This window comes from Phascolarctos cinereus, unplaced genomic scaffold (genome assembly GCF_003287225.1).
Source record: "Phascolarctos cinereus isolate Bilbo 61053 unplaced genomic scaffold, phaCin_HiC Scaffold_4;HRSCAF=312, whole genome shotgun sequence".
NCBI classification, from domain to species: domain Eukaryota; kingdom Metazoa; phylum Chordata; class Mammalia; order Diprotodontia; family Phascolarctidae; genus Phascolarctos; species Phascolarctos cinereus.
In genome coordinates this window covers 559,679,406-559,700,727 of record NW_027555847.1, presented here as the reverse complement: position 1 = coordinate 559,700,727, position 21,322 = coordinate 559,679,406, and the positions used below count along the sequence as shown (strand labels likewise).

Here is a 21,322-nt window from a genome sequence, read left to right as displayed (position 1 = left end):
ATGGTTAGTCTGCATGATCGCTTTTAATGAAGCTATGCTGTCTCTTGGTGAATCAGTGATCATTGCTTTATCCTTGATTACTTTCCAATCCTTCAGTGGTAGCTATTGCAGTTACTCTCACTAACCAGACCTTCAGAGACCATGCATGAGCAACTAAATTGCTCAGTTCCAGCTCACTCCTAGAATGGGACACATTCTTGAATTTTTAAAAATTTTATTTTTATTCTTATGAAATTGATAAAAATCAATAAGCACAAACATGTCCAAATACAAAGAACAGAAAAAGAGGATTGTAAAGGTAAAATCCCTGATTTGTACAAACTCATACATTAGCCTCGTTTGAAAATGTACATCTTATTAGTCCCAGAGGTGGGAAGCATGACTTATCATCAGTCTTCTGGAGTGTCCGTTGGCCATTGCGTTAATTAGTTCTTGGTTATTGATTATGGTTTTTAAGCCTTCAGAGCTGTTTTCTTTTATAATGTTGTAATCCTTGTATAAATTATTCTGGTTTTGTTCCCTGCATTCTATGGGCATTGTCTCAAACAAACTGAGACCCAACTTAAGAAGGCCAACGTCCCCTAGTGCACCCGGGGCCATTGCCAGTCATCTTGACCTATGTCTAGCCACTGAACTCCAATGACTCTGGAGGGGAGAGTGAAGCATAGCTTTGTCTCACTTAAATCCAATTCACTTTCAAGTCAAGACATCACCCTCCTGATGTCATCAATACTCTTCAAGAATGAAGGACGAACAATTGCATTCTACATCAGTCCCCTCAAGTCCTCCTAGGTTTCTCTGAATCTCTTCCTTTCATCATTTACAGTATAATGTTCCATTCCATTCTCTCATTAAAAATTGTTTAGTCATCCCCTAACTGGTGGACACTCACTTTGTTTCCAGTTCCTTGCTATAATAAAAGAGTAATGCTATACATATTCTTGTTCAAATGGTCCTTCACCTCTTTATCTGATCTCTTTGGGGGTATGTGCCTAGTAATGATATTTCTGGGTCAAAGTGTACTCACTGTTCAGTTCAGAGACTCGTATCACCTCATGCTTGGATTATTGCAATGGCCTGTTGGTGGGTCTCTTTTCATTCTAATCCATTCCCCATTCAGCCACTAAAGTGATTTCCTAAAGCATAGGTCTGATCATATCACACACACCCTACTCATAAAACTCAATAAACTCTAGTGCTCCCTATTGCCTTCAGGAACAAACACAAAATGCTCTGTTTGGCATTTAAAGCCCTTCATCGCCTAGCCTCTTCCTACCTTTCCAGTCTTTGTACACCTCATCTTCCAACACTGGCCTCCTGGCTATTCCATAAACAAGTAACTCCATTTCTTGGCTCCAAGTATTCTCCCTGGCTATCCCATGCTTGGAGTGCTCTCCCTCCTCTACTTTGTCTACTGATCTCCCTGGCTTCCTTTTAAGTCCCAACCAAAATTCCATTTTCTACTTGGAGCCTTCCCCAACCCCTCCTAATTCTAGCACCTTCCCTCTGTTAATTACTTCCCATATATCTGGTATATAGCCTGCTCCTCACATATTTGTTTGCATATTACCTCTTCTATTAGATTGTAAGCTCCTTGAGGGCAGGGATTATCTTTTGCCACTTTTTGTATCCCCAGCACTTAGCCCAGTGCCTGCCATATAATAGATGCTTCATCAATTTTTATTTATTTACAATTTGTCTCCTCAATTATTATGGAAGCGGGGGCTGTTTTTGTGGGTTTTTTTTTGCCTTTTCATATTCCTGATACTAAGTACAGTGTCTGTCATATAGTAAGAGTTTAATAAATGTTTGTTGTTGACTGACTGATTCATGTAAAAATACATGAGAAGATGAATCTAATGTACAGAATTTTATTTGAGGGGGAGGGAGGGAAATGGGAGAAGGTGTCACAGAATCTTATAATTAGAAGGGAGCTCAATGGCCACCTAGCCCAACCCCATCTGAAGAAGTTCCTCAATAATATACCTGGCCTTTGTTTAAAGACCTCCAATCAGGACAACCTGCTACTTTCTGAAGTAGTCCATTCCATTTTGGATAGCATTACTAATTAGGAAGCTTTTACTTACATCAAGCCCAAATTTTCCTCCTTATATCTCCTACATGTTTTTCTTAGTTCTATTACCTGAGGCCAAGCAGAACAAGTGTGGTCTCTCTTCCAGATGACAGCCTTTCAAAGCCTTGAAGTTACCTAGTCTTCCTAAATCTTCTCTTCTCCGGGCTATGCATCCCCAGCCTTTGGAGACTAATTACTATTACAAGCTTCAGTACTTCAATTGTTAAGGTAGAAAGCACAGACTGATTCCACAGGGATTTGGTGTCTTGAAACCCCTGTTTGATGAAATGCACATGTATTATTAATGCTCAAAAACCACTGAAGGAGTAACTCTGTGGTGAAAGCTTCCTAAGAAATTTATTGGGTAGGTTTGGAGATTGGCCAAATGTATCATACCCAATTCACATTTCGCCTTTTAGTCCCATTTCATTGACAACATATTTCAGATTTCAATTTTGGATATCAGAACCCATTTAAATATTTCACAAAAGCTTAATGGGGAGTCAGAACCAAATTAAACAAATAGCTAAGGGTTCAGCTGCTAGACCTTTACTTGAGCCATTACTGAGTTAGGAAAAAACCACAAAGTAATTTATATCTAACCTGTCTGCCCAGAGAGAGACCTCTATCTCAGCTCTATCCTCTAGGGCATGCTTAACCCATCTCAAATGACACATGAAGAGAAACATCTGTTCTTTGTCAAAAAGGTACACAGGAACCATTCAAGCTGCAAACCCAAATCAATATCAAATGCATATCCTAGTGCATTTTAAATAGATCTGGGGAATATTGTAATGCAGAATTCATTACAAGTCATAAAATTTATTTACCCAGCCTAATGCTCAGCAGCAGAGTCAAATTTCCTTGTAAAAATGGAGGGAAAACAATATATAATGGAGAGAATTGGAGGAGGTAAGAATTTAATAAAGGAGAAACCATACTTCACTGAACTCATCTCTTTCCTACATGATCTTGAGTGCTACCCTAATTTCTCATATTCCTGTGCTCATAAGCCTCATAAGTCCCCTATAGATCTTTCTCCAGTCACTTGACATATCAGAATTTATCCCTTGTGGAATTTGTGTTCCTCATTGACATGTCTCTTTCTGTTCCCACTTCATTTGCAGTTTGATTTGTCCATCTTCACCTTGCCTTCCACTTTGGAAAGATGCTTTCCTCATCTCTTTGGAGAGATGTTTTTGTCCCTGTTGCAATGAACGATGGAAGAGCTCTTATCTCAGCATTACAGTATTCAGAAATAGCTCTGCTGTTTAGAGGTGTGAGAATAGGAGAGGACAGACATGGCAGGTGGTCTTGATTGTTTTTCTTAACCTTTTCTTTTACAGGAACACAGATAGGGCTAGGGCTGGGTCTGTAATTTTACTGATATTTTAAGAATTTTTGAAGAAGAAACTCCTTTTTACCAATGTAGGTCAGTGACTTACCTATAACCCATAGACTTAGAGTTGCTTAGACTAGAGCACCAAGAGGTTAAGTCATTCACCCAGGATTAGTCAGTGTATGTCAGAGTAAAGATTTTAACCTAGATCTTCTTGACTCTGAGGCCAGTCCAATCTTCTATATCATGCTGCCTTTCCTTTTTACACACACACACACACACACACACACACACACACACACACACACACACACACACACGTATATGTATATATACACATATACATACATATACATATGTATGTAAATATATATATCATATATAATCTATCCTCTCATATCTATGAAAAAGGCATTTAAGTAGAGGCTGGATAACCACCTATCAGAGATAGTGTAGACAGAATTTAGGATTTACATAAACATGAGACTAATATCTAAAATCCCCTTCAACTCAAGATTCTATGATTCAATGAATATTCTCAGTGGTAGCAAATTGAGAATGGATTTAATTTGTAGAAATAGCCCAGAGGAATTCAGAATACTATCTATAGAACTGGAAGAAATCTCTGCTCTCTCCAAGGGCTTTCCAGACCAGTACCAAAAGTAAGGGTTTTTAGTTTCAGATCCATGGAATCCTTGGAGGTCCATGGATAAATTTCAGGAGGTTCATAAATTTTTTAAAATTTTGATAACTGCATTTCAAAATAATTGGTTCACTGTATAGTCTTGTATATTTCATTTTATGCTTTTAAAACAGTGTTCTGAGAAGAGGTCCACAGACTTTGACTGACTGCTAAGGTAGGGTCCATGACACACAAAAATTTTTAAGAATTTCTTACGTTGGGGGCAGCTAGGTGGTACAGTGGATAGAGTACTGGCCCTGAAGTCAGGAGGACCTGAGTTCAAATCCGGCCTCAGACCAAACACTTGACACGTACTAGCTGTGTGACCCTGGGCAAGTCACTTAACCAATTGCCTTTAAAAAAAAGAATTTCTGACCTAAAGCATTTTTGAGAAAGATGTTATGGAATATGACAGATAAAGGATGGAGTTAAAAGTGGTTTAGCTCTTTTTCTAGCTTCAAAATGATAAAACTATCTATGACTACCAAGGTTATGTACTTGGATGGATTCATTACCTCATCAGTGAGGGTACTGTCTTCACTATATAGATCATTACTCACTCTTTCTCACTCTGTTGTTTTTGTTCATCTCTTTTCATAAATATACCTAATACAGTGAAAGAGTCTAGTTTCTTTAGTACAGTCAGTACTAAAGTAGAAAAAGAGAGGAAGGGAGGTCACACATATATACATATATACTTATATATATATTCATATATATATACATGTGATCTTGCATATACACATATGTATACACATATACATACTAATGGATTTACTCTACAACAATAATTATATCTCACATTTACATAGCACTTTAAAGCTTGCAATATTGTTTGCCTTACCATGGACTACCTGTCCAATTGTATCTTGTAATGTGGGCATTCTGAACTATTCAGTTACTTCTGCTCCACTCTACCCCTTTTGGAGAGTTTGGTTTATCTCTTTTGAGTGGCTTTGTATTTGGTTTGGGAGTTTTCTAGGTTTTAATGCAATCAGTGCAATGTCATCTGTGAATAGGAACACTTGGAGAAACCTTGACAACTGGAAGTAACCCCTCATGCATTTGAGCCTGGGATAACTTCCACTGGTCACTGAGGCACAAGACTAAGGCTTTATATGAAGGATAGCTTAATGATCATTAGTTTGATCAGCATTTCTGATTCAGGTTTTCTTCTTGGTAGCCAGGGGATGTGTCATCCACTGACATAGGCAAGAAGGCGCTCTGGCATTTTTGACTAGCTCATTTATTATCTTTATTCCATCTTCAGTTTCTCTTTCAGGGAAAAGTTCCTGAGAAGACTGAGAAGAAAAATCAATGAAAACAAGAGGATAAAATCTGAGTTTTACAAAAATTCCTAGGTGGGGCATATTCCTTACTCATTCATTATCCATCTTTCTGTGCCTGAAAATAGTGCTTGAAGAAGAGCAGATTGAGATGAATACCATTTACTTTCCTTCTTTTTCTTTCTTTTCTTTTATCTTCTTTTTTTTCCTTCCCTTTCTTTTTTATTTAAAAATTATTGAATTTGGTGCAGCAAATTTTTGCCGACAAAACCCCTTTTACAAAGTACATTCCAAGAGTGGAATGGAGTGGTAGTGGTACAGAAGGAACAACAGCCCAGTTTGATTATCTACTACTAACAGAAAGGATGAATGAGTCCTCTAACTTTGGTATTGTCTTCTCATCTAATTGACCTAAAATCAAATTTTCATCTTCTATGTCCATACATATTTAAAATGTACTTCCCCAGAATTCCTGCACTATGTGGTGGTTCATTTTAAGAAGGAATTTGACTCTGCAGCTGAGAATTAAGAATTGTTAATAACTTCTATGACTGGAAATGAATGCTACATTTGGTATATGCATAAAGCTATGTGTAGGGCAGCTAGATGGCATAGTGGGTAGAGAACCCGGGGCTTGGAATCAGCAAGACTCACCTTCCTGAGTTCAAATCCAGCCTCGTACACTTACTAGATATGCGACTTAGGCAAGTCACTTAATCCTGTCTGCCTCAGTTTCCTCATTTATAAAATGAGCTGGAGAAGGAAATGGCAAACCACTCCAGGATCTCTGTCCAAAAACTCAAAAACCCAAATGGCGTCACAAAGAGTCAGACGCAACTGTAATGAATGAACAACATCCCCAGTACTCTATCTCTAGGTCTCTGTTTGTCTGTTCATCTCTTATTTTTATTTTGTCCCCATACGTTCTGGCTGACAAGAGTGATTAGTAACTTAAGAATCAGAAAGTCAAACTAGATTTAGCATCTTAGACTTTAATTCCATCCTTTTTCATAGGGTACTGAAAGGACCCTTGGAGGTCATCTGATCCAACCCCCTCATTGAGATGGGTGAAGAGCCTTGTACAGGGTCCCAACCCAGAGTAGTAAGACAGGACTAGGCTCCAGATCTCCTGAGTCTGTCTTGTCTTCCTTCCTCAACACCACAGAGTGATAGTTATAGGTCATACTTATTTATAGAAGGCCAAAGACAGCAGCTGCAGCTTATCTGGCACCAAGAGAGCAGCCTGGGTCCAAAGGCTGACAACCTACACAACCCAGGCCCTGGGATCTTTCTCCCTTATTGGCTGCACCACTGGAAACCAATGCGAGTGAAAATATGTTCTTTTACAAATTAGATTCAGGACCAAAATTATCCTTTCTGATCCATGCGGTGAAGTTTAATTTTGTATGTTTGTCTTCTGTGAGTGGAAGCCTTTTTGCTAAATATTACACATGCATGAAGGAAGAGGCAGGCTGCCACGGAATAAGGTTTACCAGTCGGATAAGAAAGAACAATCTTGCATTTCATTCATGTGCTGAATTTGTGAAGAAACTCGGTGCTTTTAGGACCCTTTATCTGGACTTACCTTCCCTAGAAGTAATAGCTAAATGGAACCTCTATTTCTCTGCTCATGGCAGAGAGAAACAGGGAAAAGGGAACAAAATTAAAGAAATGAGATTGCTATAAAAGTAATGAGATTGATTTTTTCTTAAAAAATAATTATAACAGGAACAGCTAGGTGGCTTAGAGGATAGAACACTGGCTCTGGAGTCAGGAGGACCTGAGTTCAAATCAGGCCTCAGACACTTAACTAGCTGTGTAACCCTGGGCAAGTCACTTCATCCCAATTGTCTCAAAAGAAAAAATTGTCACAGAATTTAAACATCCAAATGACTGCTGTTTCTTTTAACCAAATCACCTTGAGTAGAAACACAAACGTTGCCTGTGCTCCAAACATTTTTGGTATATCTCTTTTGTAACTACTTAAGATGAGTTTCAAGCCATCTTCAGGAGAAACCAGATCTTGTTATTTAAAAGTCATAACTCATTTTCCCCCAAAAGTGTATTAAACAATTTGACCATTTACTCTATTTCAAATTCCTCTGGGCTATTTCCACAAATCAAAGCCACTCTCAATTTGCTACCATTGAGAATATTCATTGAATTGTAGAATCTTGAGTGGAAGGGGATTTTAGATATTAGTCTAACATTTATGTAAATCCTAAATTCTGTCTACATTATCCCTGACAGATTCAGCCTCTATCTTTTGTCGTTGTTTCGTCATTTTTCCATCATGTCTGACTCTTTGTGACCCCATGTGGGGTTTTCTTTAAGAACATACTGGAGAAGTTTGCCATGTTCTTATCCAGCCCATTTTACAGGTGAGGAAACTGAGGCAAACAGAGGTCAGTGACTTGCCCAGGGTCACACAGTTAGTAATTATCTGAGGCCAAATCTGAACTAAAATGAGTCTTCCTGACTCCAGGCTCAGTATTCTACCTACCGTGTAACCCAGCTGCCCAATACCTTTAGCGATAAATACCTTTAGTCATAGGAAACTCCCTACTTACCGAGAAGGTACATCTCAGATCATGCTAGACTAACCTTACTTCCTTTCAAAATGAAGTTACTGATAGATCAGGGCTGTATTTATAGTTTGCCTAGATTTTTAGCAAAATATTTTATAAATGCAATTCTTGTGGGGAAAAAAATTTAGAGATATAGGCTAGAGTATAGAAGAGTTTGGAATTCAAATGGCTTGACATAAAGAGTAATCATTAGAAGCAAGTCTCCAGGGTACTACCCCAGAGTGCTGTGCTGGGCCTAGTACTGCTTAACATTTTGTATCAATTACTCAGATAAAAGCGTAAATGACATGCTTGCTGAATTTGCAAATGAGACAAAGCTGGGAAGGGAGAGCTAACACGCTGGATGACAGAATTAAGAGTCAAAAGATTTTGACAAGCTAAAACACTGGGCCAAATCAAATAAGCTGAAATTTAATAGGGATACATTTAAAGTTTTACGCGGAGATTCACAAAATCAACTTCACAAGTACTAGATGGGGGAGGTTTACTTAGGCAGCAATTTATCTATGAGTCAACAATATGAGGTAGCAGTTGATAGAGCTAATGTGTCTCCTAAAGAAGGAGTGGAGTATATAAGACCAGGAAGGGGATCTTTATACCCTGTCCTGGTCAGTTCATCTTTGGGTTATTGTCTCTGTTCTGAGTGCTATGTTTAAGGAAGAAGACTGACGAAGTGAAAAGTTAACAGAGAAACGTAGCCAGAGGAAGGTTTTCAGTTGAGGTTTATATCTATATCTTGCCACTGGACCTAGATGGGTCTGGAGGACAAAGTGAGGGGGGTGACTTTGCATAGCCCTGACTCACTTAACTTCAATTCACTTGCAAGTCATGTGTCAATGGTCCTCTTGGAGAGCAAAGGACAAACAACAGCAATATGGAGTATCAACTGGAGGAGCCGGTAATGTTCAACCTGGAAGGGAGAAGGCTGGGGGAGGCTAAAGGTCATAATGACCCTCTTCAAGTAAGTTGCTCCTTCCAGAGGGATTGAATTTCTCCTTGTCCCAGAAACCAGATTTAGGAGCAATGTGTAGCAGCTACACAGAAGCAAATTTAGGTTTAAGGTTAAAAAACTAAAACTCTTTAAAAATTGGAATTATCGAAAAGTAGGATGGACTGCCTCAGGAAACTGTAATGACTTCCCCCTGTGGTATATAAAATAATTTCGAGACAGTTTTTGGGGAAATTATAATCAATTTTTTTCAATCATGGTCAGCAAGTGATTGACAAAAAGGGCTCCTTACCCTCTCATTTCTCAAAGAGGAAGCATGGCCACTTCTTGAGGTTTATTTACTCTTAGAGGAGAGGTGGTCCAGCAAATGGCAATCAACTCTGATAGGTTAATAATTAATGAGAGTTGGATTCTGGGAAGATGGTACAGTAGGTCAGAAAACTTTCAACTCTCCAGATTCCCTCCCCCAAAAAAGAACTGTCTCAGAGCAGCAGAAATAAACATGGTGTAAAGCAGTTGTCCTCCCAAGACAATTGAGAAGACCTGACCTCCAGGGGCCTCCAGAGGTTCAACCTGAGTGAAGAGCAAACATCCCCCAGGCTAACTCTGCCTCAATAAACAAGACCCTGGGGGCAGCAGGGTTGAGAGGCAGCCTCAGCCTTAGAAACTTTTCTCATAAGGACAGCGTGGGGGTCTGCTTGCTGAGTAGGAGAAGATTGAAGGACTTCCTCTTCCTCCATAGAGGGATGCCAAGCACAGCTGTGCTGGCCAGATGTTTCCCGGACTGTGGCCTGCAGGGAGAAGGAGCCAGCACATACCTGGTGAGTGTAGTAGTGAGGGGCAGGGACTTGTGTTGGCTGTGGACATTTGCAGGAGAGCAGAGTCCCTGGTTTCAGTTTGGGGGTCAGAGAGGACACCTGTAGTTTACAGCTACCTGAGGGACTGCAGGGAGCAAGAGCATTTGTGGGACAGTGTGGCTGGGGGCCTAGCTGTGGCTTAGCAGTGAAGAGGAGATAAAATAAAAAAAAAATTTTAAAAAAATACTGGTCAGCAGTGAAGAGGAGAGCCCGAGGTTGGGCCCCAAGGCAGACCTCAGAAAGTAACAGCAAGGACCTGAGGCTTGGGGTGTCATTCCCCATACCTCAGGAGTGCAACTTGACTACACTAATAGCTGCTTAAAACAAAATAATACAATAAATAAATAAAAAATGAATAGACAAAGGAGAAAGAACCCAACCATAGATAGTTACTGGGGGATCAAGCAGATCTGGGTTCATATTTAGAGGAAGATAATGGAACTAAAAAAGCCATTCCTTCTTCAAAGAGAAATTCGCCCAATGGTCCCAAGCATAAAATTAGTTCTTGGAAGAACTAAAAAAGGACTTTAAAAATCGAATAAGAGAGATTGAGGAAAAATTTGGAAAAAAAAATAAGAGCAATACAATTATGAAAAGAAAGTCTACCAACTGGAGAGAACGAAAACTTTTTTTTAAGCTTTTTTTTTTGAGGCAGTTGGGGTTAAGTGACTTGCCCAGTCACACAGCTTTTAAGTGTTAAGTGTTTGGTCTGAGGTCTGATTTAAATTCATGTCCTCCTGACTTCAGGGCTGGGTGCTCTATCTACTTTGCCACCTAGCTGTCCTGAAAGGAATTTTTTTTTACGCTTTTTTTTTGCGGGGGGATGGTTGGCAATGGGGTTAAGTGACTTGCTCAGGGTCATACAGCTAGTAAGTGTTATGCACCTGAGGTCAGATTTGAACTCAGGTCCTCCTGACTCCAGGCTGGTGCTCTATCCACTGCACCACCTAACTGCTCTGAGAATCAAAAACTTAAGGAAGAAAATAATTCCTTGAAAACTAGAATTGGGCAAGGGGACACTAATAATGTTTTATGACACCAAGAAATAACAAAATAAAATAAAAAGGATGAAAAAAATAGAAGAGAAAGTTAAAAAATCTCATCAGAAAAACGACTGATCTGGAGAACAGATTGAGGAGAAATAATGTAAGAATAGTTGGAGTACCTGAAAAATATGATAAAAAAAGAATCTTGATGCAATATTACAAGAAATCATCAAGGAAAATTGCCCAGAAGTTCTAGAACAAGAAGGTAAAGCAGAAATAGAAAAAATCCACTGATCATCTCCTGAAAGAGATCCCAGAAGGAAAGCTTGCCGGAATATCATAGCTAAGTTTCAAAGCTCCCAGGTTAAGGAGATAATAATGGAAACAGCACAAAAAAAACCCAACCCCAATTTAAATATCATGGAGCTGCAATAAGGATTACATAAGATCTAGCAGCTACTATTTTGAAGGACCATAGGTCTTGGAACACTGTATTCCATAGAATAAAAGAGCTGGGATTATAACCAAGGGTAACTTATTCAGCAAAGTTAAATATAATGCTGAATGAAAAAAAAAACAACAAAGAACATTTAATGAACTGAAATACTTTCAGGTTCTTGTGAGAAAACCCCCAGGACTTAAGAGAAAATTCCCCATATAATATCCAGGAGAAAAATAGGGTAAACATTAAGGACCAAAGATAAGGAACTCAATAAGGCCAAATTGTTTACTTTGAACATGTGAAAATACTAGCAGTACTCTTATGATTGTCATCATCATTAGGTATTTTGAAAGAAAGCCATGGGCTGAACTGAGTATGATGGGGTGATTTGAAAAAAAAAACTGTAGGGGGAGATAAAAGGAGTAATTATCTCATAAAAATGAGGCATTAAAGGAAAAATTGATATAAAAGATGCTAGTGGGGGGAGGGCAGGTAGTGCTGGAACCTCTGGGAATGAGCTAAAGAGGGAGCAATATAGATAGATAGATAGATAGATAGATAGATAGATAGATAGATAGATATAGGTACATATCTATGTATATCTAGAGGGATATAAAAGTCTTTTAAATTTAGAAAGAAATAAGAGGGCAAGGGGATAGGGTCGAGGGACAGGACAAAGGAGGGACTTTTAGAGGGGTGGGAAGGTTAAGGAATAGGAAGGCAAGGTAGTGGGTAGAAGTAAAGCAGAAGGGTGAGTAGAGACAGGGTGAGAAGGATAGTGAGGAAAAATAGGAAGGAGGAAAATGCACGAGTAGCTTAGAATATGAATTGGATGAATTTACCCAGAAAACACAAATGGATAGTAGATTAAAAATTTGAATTCAACAATATGTTGCTTTCAGGAAACATTATAAAAAATGAGAGATACACACAAAGATAAAACAAAGGTAGGAGTAGAATTTATTATATAAAAAAAAGGGATAGTAATCATGATCTCAGACAAAGTTAAAGTTAAAATAGATTTAATTTAAAGTGAAAAAGAGAGAAACTATACTATGTGTCAACAATATTATTCAATATTATTTTAGACCATTTAAAATACCTAGATAGTATAAAGTACCTGAGTGAATACTTGCCAAAACAGTTACAGGAACTGTATGAACATAAACATAAAACATTTTTTATACAAATACACTCAGATCTAAATATTGAAGTAATTTATTGCTCATGGTCAGGTAAAGACAATATAATTTTTAAAATGACAATTTTACCTAACTAATCTATTTATTCAATGTCATCCCAATTAAATTACTAAAAAAAATTATTTTAATGAGTTGGAAAAATAATAACAAAGTTAATTTGGAAGAACAAAGAAACCAGGAAAAAAGATGTAAAGGAAATAGATTCAGCAGTATCAGACCTTAAACTATATTATAAAGGAGAGCATTACTGAAGTGTAAAAAGAATAATTTTTATTATTTTAAATTAATATAAATATAATAAATATATTTATGTACATTTTTGAATTTGTATGCATTTGTATGTATACATATTATATATATGTATATATATATATACATAAAAATGTATAAATAAAACCTATGTAGCCAAGAATAGAAGGAATGCAGAAAATTGGGGAAAAGCTTTTCATAGATAGTTCCTCAGATAAGATGTGATTGGGTTGGAATATTGCTGTGGAATAGGAAATGATGAGCTGGTTGATTTAGAAAATTATGGAAAGACTTTGACCTGTAAAGGAAGATGGTATCCACCTTCAGAGAAACAGATGACAGGTGGAAATAAACAAAATATGATCTTACATATATGTGTATGAGCATATATGTTTATGTTTATAGATATCTATGTATATGTATTTGTGTGTGTGTGTATATGTATATATATATATATATATATATATATATATATATGGATATATGTATGTATATATATATATCCATCAATGACTAATTGTAACCTTCTTTAGGGTGGGGAAGGGGAAAAATAAAATAAAAAGTGCACAGCAGAGATCAAAAGAAAACCAACAAGTAAGGAAAGTTGGGCAGCTTCGAAAACATGTAATATTATATAGTTTTCTTAAAATGGAAATTTATTGTTTCATATTGAATCTTCTGTTATGATCTGCTGTGTACATGGAAATGTTTTTTTCTTTTCTCATTTTGTGTTTAAGTTTAAAATTAAAAAATATTAAAAAAAAATAAAGGTCGTGAGGAGGATATTGTTTAAAAAAAAAGCAATGAGAGGTAGACTTTACCAACAGAAGTGAGCTCACTTCAATGAGGGGCTGAGTGACAATATGTTACTCTTGGACAGAGAGATTATCTGTATACCCAGTTCATCCCCAGCCTTGGGCAATCTAGACAAGAATCTATGTTCCACCACCCAAACCTGAGTTAGTTGGGTGGAGTAGCAATACCCAGAATGAGAAGAATGTTAATCCTATCTTCCATCAGCCCTGTCTTTGAGAGACTGGACAAGGGAATAAAACAAGAGGAAAAAAAGCTGGGGTCTCCCCAATTATAATAATTGGCTACTAATATGAGATCTCACCCCTTAAAACCTTCAAACAAAACCAGGATGATACTTTCCACGTAGGTTCAACAGGTGATGCTCACTCAGCTATGGATGGGACTTATGGTCCCTGAAGTTTTCTCCAACTCTGCAGTCTTTGACTCTGTGATTCCTTGTTTCTTTTTTGTTTGTTTGAGGCAATGGGGTTAAGTGACTTGTCCAGGATCACATAGCTAGTAAGTATCTGAGGCCACATTTGAATGCAGGGCCTCCTGATTCTAGGGCCAGTGCTCTATCCACTGTATCACCTAGCTGCCCCTCTGTAATTCCTTGTTAATCATTTTTGTCCCATTCTCCATGGATGGGAGATTATTTTCCTTAATAGAGGAAACCAAAGGAAAATATTAATTGACTATTTTCATTTTTTTCTCCAGGGAGTTCCCTTTCTTGATTTTTTTTTTGTCTCCAATAGAGCTAAATGACCAATCCCTTCCTCCCCCTTTTTAATCTTCAGCATTTATTACAAGCCTTAACTTACTCTGGAATCTTTCCTCTTTCAAGACCTCACTCTTGCTGTTCCTTTGAATTCGTCTTCAGTTACCTGCTCTTGCTTCTCTGTCTTACACATGTCATTTAAAAGTCAGTTTGTAGCTGAGCCCATCAGTCTCACTGTGTCTTGACCTCCCCGTTTCTCAGTGGAATCATTTTTGACTACATTATCTGAATTTCATTTCTAAGAGCATAATATCCTGAGACCCAACTTCTTTCATTATCATTACTAATAAAAATAATATCCTGCATTCATATTGCAAGGTATACAAATCACTCTCCTCATAAGCCTGTGAAATACATAATACAGATACTATCATCTATATTTCACAGATATAGACCTGGTATTAGAGAATCTAGTTATCTACCCCCAGATCACTTGGCCCATTAGTATTATCACATCAGATGCTTTCTTTATTACATCATTACCTATTCTGTATCTGAATTCTTTGAAATTGGTTTCCCTACAGTCTATGCCACATTTTAGACTATGCCAAGCAGTTCCTCTTGCAATCACAAATTCCAGATTATATGCTTAGTCTCTGTGGGCAATTCCAATAGAATTCCATAGCTGTTTTGAGGAATAGAAGGACAATGGCAATAGGATGGTAGCCTCCCAAGAAGTCTGCTTTGAAGGGGCCAGTGTTCATTTGAATGTTTACTTAAATATCCAACATCTGGTATTGCTTAAAAACTTTTATAACTGCAGTTAGACTAGTGATTTGGTCTATCCCCTCTGGAAAACAATTTGAAATTGTGTTAGAAAAGTTACTGAACTGTTCACATCTTTTGACTCATTGAAACCAGTACTAGCATATATCTAAACGCAGAAAGATCCCTTGTATACCAAAATATTCATAGCATTACTGGTTTGTGGTACCAAAAGCTGGAAACAAAGTTGGTGTCCACTGGCTGAAGATACTGTGGTATATGGATAAAACAGAATAGCTGTTGGGTGATAACAGTGGTTAGAGTGCTAGGCTTGGAGTCAGGAAGACCTGTGTTCAAATCCAGGCTTAGACTCTTATTAGCTCTACGATCATGGGCAAATCCCTTAATCTCCATTTTCCTCAGTTTTCTGAACTGCAAAATGGGTATAATAATAGCATCTGTCTCCCAAGGTTGTTGTGAGGATCAAATAAGATGATATTTATAAAATATGTAGCACATAGTAGATACTTAATAAATGTCTGTTCCCTTTCTTCCTGCCCCCCCCCCGCCTCCCATTGTACTTAAAGAAACAACAACTATGAGGAACTTGGGGAATCATGTGAAGACTTCTATGAGCTGATATAATGCCGAAGTGAGCAGAAGCAGAATAATGACTACCGTTGTATACATGCATACCTTGGAGATATTGAGGGTTCAGTTCCAGACGGCTGCAATAAAATATTGCAATAAAGTGAGCCACATGAAATTTTTGGTTTCCCAGCGCATATAAAAGTTATGTTTACACTACACTAATCTATTAAGTGTGTAATAGTATTATGTCTGGAAAAACAATGTGCATACCTTAATTTAGAAACTGATGGCTGCTGACTGTTCAGGGTAGTGGTTGCTGAAGGCTAAGGTGGCTATGGCAATTTCTTAAAATAAGACAACAATGGAGTTTGCTGAATTGATTAATTCTTCCTTTCATTGCACATACTTAGAGGCCATCAGAGGGCTATTAACTGGCCCAATTTCAGTATTGTGTCTCAGGGAAAAGGGCCACCCTAAGAGAGGAAAAGAGATGGGGAATGGCCAGTAGGTGGAGCAGTCAGAACACAGGCAACATTTATTGATTACATTCACCTTTCTTATATGGGGGTGAGCTAAAACAATTTAAAAAATAACATCAAAGATCACTGATCACAGATCACCATTACAGATATAATAATAATGACAACATTTGAACTATTGTGAGATTTACCAAAATGTGACACAAAGACACAATGTGAACCCATGTGTTGGAAAAATGGTGTGATGGATTTGCTCCACACAAGGTTGCCACAAATCTTCAATTTGTAAAACAAAAAAATGAAGCTATCTCCAAAGTGCAGTAAAGTGAAGCTCAATAAAATGAGGTATGCTTGTAACAACATGCAATGACTACAGTGACATTTTCACCTGCACTATTGTATTTCTTACAATAATGCAAATGAAAATATCACTAAAGGGCAGCTGAACTCAGATTAATTGTAATGATTAATCTTGGTCTTGGAGAACAGATGACTAAATAATACACTTCACTCTTGAGAGAAGGTGGTTGTCTATGGATATGGAATGCTATATACAGGATGTCCCAAAAATTTTCACATATATATATGAATATATATAGTTCAGTTTTGCACTAAAACGTTTGGGACATATTGTATACTGCCAGTCAAGTAGTTTTGTTAAGTCATTTTGCTGAACAAAGATGTGTTTCCTACAGGCAATGTGGTATATCAAGAAATGACAGGCATAAAAACCAAAAGGCACCAATAAAACATTAATAAATAAAATTAAAATTGTAAACTTGATCATATTAATTCATTTACATGTAATTTCTGGGAAAATCAGTCAAACTATTCAAATAAGTTCTTCCGATTCTAAAGAACAGCCTATTGTCTGGTACACTGCTTCAGGAAGCCATCTGGGAAAATGTCTTACATATTTGGAGAGCTGAGCACTTAAACGTAAAACAGAAGTCTTCCTGTTCATATAAATAAAAAGAGGAACCACGTTGAGTTTTTTCCATTTGAAATGAAATCATGAAAAAGTTTTCATGCTTTCTAAAGAACTTAATTTTCATTTCCAAATATAGTAACAAAAATTCAAGTTGACCACCTGCCCGTCTCCAGGTGACATGAAAACCAAAACTCTCCCGTTAGGACAATTAGGAGTTGAGTACTTGCTTTGTAAAATGATTAATTTCAGAATCGATTAGAGAGTTTCCCTACTACACTTAAGTATTTGATAACATGTTACAGAAGCTGGAGGAGGTATTTAAAGGTAGAATCAAATTGAAGATATAGCAGAAACGAGACAAAGTATTTCTGAAGTTCTGATGCCCGCCAATGGAAACTGCTCCTTCTACCTATTTATTCCTGGGTAGAATACAACTTGTTTTTTTTATGAGGGCAATTGGGGTTAAGTGACTGCCCAGAGTCACACAGCTAGTGAGTGTTATGTGTCCACGTCCGGATTTGAACTCAGGGCTTCCTTGTCTCCAGGGCCGGTGCTCTATCCACTCTGCCACCTAGCTGCCCCTTAGACTACAACTTTTTGAGGACAAGAACTTATTGGTTCCTTTTCTGGTCTTTGTAACTCTAGTGCCTAGCCTAGCATATGGTGTATAGTAGGCACTTAATAAATTCTTATTAATGTGAAACATGAAAATTCCATTTATAAGCAGCTTTTTTTTTTAGGAGTGCAAGTATACTGAATGTTCATCTACCTCAAAATTAATCAGTCAATAAGTATTTATTAAGTTCCTTCTATGTGCTAAGCACCCTGCTAGGTGCTATGCATACAAGGGAAAAGAAAGATGGGTGACACAGTGGATATAGTACCAGGCCTGGGGTCAGACTGGTCTTCCTGAGTTTAAACCTAGCCTCAGACACTTACTGGCTGTGAGACTCTGGGTAAGTCACTTAACCCTGTTTGCCTCAGTTTCCTCATCTGTAAAATGAACTGGAGAAAGAAATGACAAAGCATTCCAGCATCTTTGCCAAGAAAACCCCAAATGGGGTCACGAAGAATAGGACACAATTGAACAACAAAATACTTGGACCTATTAGAGGCTATGGAGTCTTAGTCTCCAAAAAAAGAACAGACATTTTGGGATGATTGAGACATTCACCTGCCTAAGGGCACAGAATTGGATTAATTAATCCTTTCAAAGTGTTTTCCAGATCAGTAATTTCTATGTTATTTCCTTTCTTTCCTCCCCCCCTCAAAAAAAAACCTTAACCCCGGGCAGGGACCAGACCGACATGAATGATAGAGTCTCCAACAACACTCAAGTTCCTCTTTCAGATTCTGCTTAAAGGGGGGGTCTCCTCTGGGAGACTGTGAGGGGTGTGAGGAGCTCAGAGTTCTGCTTTTGGATGAGTTTCTGGCTGCCTAATTAATCCCATAAGCATGGCAGTCAGTGCCTCTCCAACACCCTGAGATTAAAGACTGTTATGTGGATGAGGCAACCTAGTTTTCAAGGTCTCTACTTCCAAAGGCCAGAGTCTACCCATCTCTTGACTCCAGGCATTTTCTCTGGCTGTCCCCCATGCCTGGAATACTCTTCCTTAACTCTCACTACTGGCTTCTCTGGCTTCCTTCAAGTCCCAGCTAAAACCCTAACTTTCATGGGAAGCCTTTCTCAACCCCTCCTAATTCTAGTGCTTTCCCTCTGTTAACTATTTCTTATTTATCTTGTATATAGCTTGCTTTGTATATATGAGTTTGCACATTATCTCCCCCACTAGATTATAAGCTCCTTGAGGGCAGAGTCTGTCTTTTGCCTCTTTTTGTGCCCCCCGCTCTTAGCACATTGCCTGGCACATAGAAAGCACTTAATAAATGTTTGCTGATTGATTGATAAATCATGGAGACAGAAGTTGGGTTTCCACCACACAAAACACTTGGTTATCTGAAAACATCCAGGTAATTGTCAGGCATGTATAAGGAGATTCTTGTTCAATTATGAATGTAATTAGGTAGCCTCTGCAATCCCTTCCAAATGTGATATTCTGTGACTGTAAATTTACAACTTTTTTTAGTTAGGTCCTTGGGTTGGTAGGAATAATCAATGAATGGCCCTAGCACTCCAATGACATCCCTTTGATGTCAAGGGAACTTGAGGAAAGGCCTTGGTATGTTGATACATGCCTTGTAGATGCGTAGCTTCTGGATCCGAACAGAACAAGTCTGATACTTCTTCTGTAGAACAGCCTCTGAGATGCTTGAAGACAGCAATCATGTGCACCCAAAGTCTTTTCTCTTTCAGGCTGACCACTTGATCTTTCAAATAATCCTCAGATATCTTGTCTTAAGGTTCTTCACTATCCTGGTCTCCCTTCTCTCAGTACTGTCCAACTCTTCAACATCCTTCTTAAAATGTGGTGTCTGAAGTTGTACACAACCTTCTAGGTAGGGGTGTGTTCGTAAATGTTTAAAAGTCAGCTGCCTGGGAAAAAAGTGTGTACAACACACTTTCAAGTTTAATTTGCATTCTTAACATTTTCTCTGTCACTTTCTTAAGCCTACTCAACTAAGAAAAACATAAATCAAGCTCTGGTTTGTAGCATTTGCTGATTTCCAAGGTACAAATGTTTGCACTGGAAATTTAACAATAGGCTTTCCTTAGCCAATTTAAGCTGGCGCTAGTATGCCCATGCTGCTAGGTGTCTGACCAAGACCGAGTACAGTGAGACTATCAAGTCCTGAGCCTTGGACACTTTGTTCCTCTCAATTCATCCTAAAGTCAAGTTAGCTTATTACACCATTGACTCATGGTGAACTTGGCATACACTATAGCCTCCAGATCTTTTTCATAGGAATTGCTCTGTAGCTATGTCTCTCCCATCACATAACTGATGAATTGAGTGTTTTTAAAACCAAGCATAAGACTTTTTATTGTGGCTGTTCAGTCACGTCTGATTCTTCGTGACCCCATTTGGGGATTTCTTGGCAAAGATGCTAGAGTGCTTTGCCATTTCCTTCTCCAGCTCATTTTACAGATGAGGAGACAGGCAAACAGGGTTAAGTGACTTGTCCAGGGCCATATAGCTAGTATTTGAGGCCAGATTTGAAGCCAAATCTTCTTTATTCCAGGACCAGCACTCTATTCACTGTACCACCTAGCTGGTATAAAATTTTACATTGATACAATTAAATTAAATTAAATTTTATTAGATTTGGCCCAACATTCTTGCCTGTCAAAGCCTTTTGAATTGTGACTTTTTTTTAAAAAATTATTTTATTTTAAATTGATGGAATAAAACAAGCATTTCCATAACATCGTATGACCAAAAAAGATGATTGCACATGAAACTACAAATCTATTACATACCACTTGCTATGCCTTCTAAACATGTAATAAAGTTATCATGTAAATTTCTTTTTTCTTTTTCCTTTTTTTCTTCCCCTTCCCTAGATCTAGAGATGACTATCTTTAGACACAAATAGGTATGTATGCGTAAAATTATTCTAAATATACTTCTATTTATCAGTTCTTTCTCTGGGTGCAGATAGCATCTTTCTTCATATGTTCTTTATAATTAATTTGGGTATTTATAATAGTCAGAATGACTTATTTGCTCAAAGTCCTTCTTAAAACAATGTTGCTGTTACTGTATACAGTGTTCTCTTGGTTCTACTCATTTCACTCTTCATTATTTCGTGCAAGTCTTTCCATGGTTTTCTAAGATCATTGAGCTCATCATTTCTTACAGTACAGTAGTATTCTATCACAATCATATATCACTTGTTCAGCCCTATTGAATTAGTTAAAATTTTAATTAAGCTGAATCATAAAAAATTCTACTCCAAACCCCCATTTGAACAGTGTGTGTCTCTTATTCTTAACTGCATTTCTTGAAAACAACATATTGTTGGATTCTGATTTTTATTCCATTCTGCTATCTGTTTCCTTTTTATGGGTGAGTTCATCCTATTCACATTCAAAGTTATAATTACTATTTGTGAATTTCCCTCCATCTTATTTTTACATGACTTGGTTAAACAATGCTGTTAGCTAATGTATCATCACCAGTGATAAGCTGTCCCTCTATGTTTTTAATAATAATGATGATAGTAGTGTTTTAAGGTTTGTAAAATGTTTTAAAAATATTAACTTATTTTATGCTGACAGCAATGCTGGGAGGTCAATTGAGGGGTGTGCTGGGGCCAACTCAGATTAGCTCAAGTAACCTTCATTGTTAAATTTTTTGTGTGCATTTACACCTCAAAAGTAAGCAAATGCTACAAATTAGAGCTTGATTTATTCCTTTCTTGATTGTCTAGACTCAAGAAAATGATAGAGAAAATGTTACCAATACAGATTAAACTTATAAGTGTATC

At 37.6% G+C, this 21,322-nt stretch overlaps 1 protein-coding gene across 1 annotated transcript in view; it reads left to right on the top strand.

The window, feature by feature from the left end:
* Positions 1-9,516: 9,516 nt before the first annotated feature.
* The window catches only part of CD83 (CD83 molecule), a 53,007-nt gene continuing 41,201 nt past the window's right edge, over positions 9,517-21,322 (top strand). Inside the window, exon 1 of the mRNA XM_020986788.2 lies at positions 9,517-9,739. The gene's annotated coding sequence lies outside the window, so the exon portion shown is untranslated. The remainder of the gene's footprint in view (positions 9,740-21,322) is intronic.